Consider the following 2,748-nt stretch of genomic DNA (forward strand, 5'->3'; position numbering starts at 1 on the left):
TGGATATAGATGACCTGAGACGACATGATAATACATCAACTGCTTAGCGACCATGCTACTGGACTAATGAATGTGGTTGTGTGTGTATGAGAACATGCAACACCCATGGCACAGGACCTACATGATAACCGTGCTTAGTTATGAGTGTATAAGCGTACAGGGCCACAATCCACAGCCCCCCCAAGCAATCAGAAGCAGGCAGAGAAGGCCACAAGACCCAGGCCACCAGCAGCCCCCACAGAGCACAGAACCCAGGAAGCCCACCGCAGGGGCAACCACGCATCCACCCAGAAGACTGCAGAGGAAGCCCCCGGAAAGAGCCCCCATAAGCATAGGGCAGAGGCCTTCCGGGAGCCAGGGGCAACAGCCCACCGACGTCGCCAGGCCCCAGCCGCCCAGACATGGGCCGTGTACTGGATCCGGGCCCCAGGAGCCCGAGCGCCCCCAAACCCCCCGGCAGAGGCCCCACCCAATACCCAGGAGGGCCAAGCGCCCCAGACAGCCACACAGTGGGTCAGTGCCTGCCCCAGCACCCCTGGCCAAGTGCCCTGGGAGTCAAGACGTGCCCACAGGTGGGTGAAGTCGCGAGCAGCGGAGAGAGGCCACGCCGCCCCCCCCATCGGGAGAAGCACAGGCAGGCCAGGCGACAGCAAGTCCAAGATCCAGGCCCAATCATTACCACACACACTTTCATGTCCCATACATCCACACGTCCTCCCTCCCTCGACTCCGCTGGGGTGTAGTGCAGCGGGCACACCAGGGGGCCAGCAGCCCCCCAGCCACCACAGACCCCAAACCAGCAGAACAATTAATTAATCCTCCTGGCCCCTCCCGCCCCGAGCAGCAACCAGGAAGCAGGGGTGTGCGAAGAAGACCCCTCCCCTCACCCTTCTGGCTCTTCAATATTTTCTAATAGTGAGCAATTAAAATTGAGGGGCAGCCAAACTTGTAGAACTGGGAGCGTGGCCCTCTGGGCAGCCTACATACCCAAAGAGCCCCGCCCACCAGATGCCACTCAGTGTAACCACCCCCCAAGACCTAATGTGTGTGTGTGAGTGTGTTTGATAAGTAGTAATGTCTAAGGTGTAATTAAAACAGGGGTGGGAACTGCAGAGGGCAACTACTGCAGAGTCCACTACACCCCACCGAACACACACGCCCCCAAAACCCTTCATGTGTGAGTGTGTGCTGTGTACAGGAGCCAGAAGGGAGAGGGGTATGGGGATATACACTGGGGGCAGCCAGGGACTGGCTGCAATAGGCATCCCCGCTACCAGGGAGCCAACACAGGACAGGAGGGCCTGATGTCCACCAGGCTCGGGGCCTGCAGCGACCATATTCTGGGAGCTACTGTACCCCCAGAAGGTACCCATCCCGCCCCACCCCACTCAACCCAACCCCACTCCGGAGGACCTCTACAAAAAACAAACAAACAACAACAAAAAACAAACAAACAAACCACCCGGTCACACCAGTCGCAGCAGCCCGGGCCTGAGACCCACCATCACCCAGGCCCCCCCAGGCCCCCCCTCAACAGGTGCGCTCTTGTGAAAAAGCAAACAGCGGCAGCAACAAAAACACAACGGGAACACCGTATTGAGGCTTTGTTCTGACCGCTCATTTGGTATGGCGTTTCTTTCAAGCAATTCTCCCGGTTAGCCCGCACTCGGCTCGCTCCCAGAGCCGTGTTAAAGTCTACTTCGCATTCACTCTCTTTTCTCCGCAGACTAAAAGAAAGTTTCATCTTGGGCTCCCTGAAACTTGCATCCTGCACCGCTGTTTGCTTTTTCACAAGAGTAGAGAAGAGCGCACCGTTCCCAGCGGCACTGCAGTACGGGGTCAATGCTTGGAGTGAACGGAGCAAGCTAATTTTTCAACTCCTATTGCTAAAAATCCATTTAATATGTAGTCCTCGTATAGAGGACATATCAGATATTAAACTGATAAGAACAGATACTACACTTGATCTTAGCCAAAAGGCCGAGAAGCGACAACTGTCCACTGGTTCACGTCCGAGGGCCCTTCCTGGCACAATGCGCACTTGTCCGCTAACACCCCTGTTCTTTTTATGGCCATAGGTGGCCAGAGTGTCACTTTGCACCTCCGCCCACCTGCTGCACTGAGCACTCTTCAGCCCTTTTAAATGGTATAACTTTGCACTCCCGCACGCTCCAGCAAGCACCATTCAAGCAACAACTTTGCACTCCAGCTTCGAACATCGGCACAGTCGCAACAAGTAAGGCGACTCTACTCAGAGAAGTCACTCTGCACAGTAACAAGATTTCTTTTGCACAGACAGAAAGGGCTTCACCCGCAAAGGTAAAGCCTGCCAAAAATAGAAACAACTCATTAGTGCTGCTCTCCACAGATGTCTTTAGTAAAAGGCGAAAGACTTGTACGTTATGAAGAGAAACCAGAGTACGATTATCCGTCACTGCGGGAGCAGGGCATCAGGCTAGTTGGCATAGCCACCTTCCCCATGGTGAGCTTTGCTTGGTTGAGACGCATGCCCCCCCCCCCCCCCCCCCCCCCCACCCCCCCACCCCCACACCCCCTTGCTCCTCGGCTGACCAAGTAGGAACAATCGGGCCCTATTCGATGGCTGCCTTGTCTTTTACTCTGTGCAAAAGACAAGGCAGCAACAAAAACACCACGGGAAAACCGTATTGAGGCTTTGTTCTGACCGCTCATTCGGTGTCGCGTTTCTTTCAAGCAATTCTCCCGGTTAGCCCACACTCGGCTCGCTCC

At 55.5% G+C, this 2,748-nt stretch overlaps 2 non-coding genes across 2 annotated transcripts; both read right to left on the bottom strand.

Annotated features, from left to right (window-relative positions):
• Nucleotides 1-1,801: 1,801 nt before the first annotated feature.
• LOC140285784 (U2 spliceosomal RNA) lies at nucleotides 1,802-1,992 on the bottom strand. The gene has a single exon (XR_011910736.1). It is a non-coding gene; the product is annotated as a U2 spliceosomal RNA (small nuclear RNA).
• A 316-nt stretch (nucleotides 1,993-2,308) lies between these two features.
• On the bottom strand, nucleotides 2,309-2,422 carry LOC140285819 (U5 spliceosomal RNA). Its single transcript, XR_011910767.1, has one exon. It is a non-coding gene; the product is annotated as a U5 spliceosomal RNA (small nuclear RNA).
• Between the last annotated feature and the right edge of the window lie 326 nt (nucleotides 2,423-2,748).

The sequence above is a fragment of the Leuresthes tenuis genome, unplaced genomic scaffold (assembly GCF_036924035.1).
Source record: "Leuresthes tenuis unplaced genomic scaffold, fLeuTen1.0.hap1 SCAF_57, whole genome shotgun sequence".
NCBI lineage: Eukaryota > Metazoa > Chordata > Actinopteri > Atheriniformes > Atherinopsidae > Leuresthes > Leuresthes tenuis.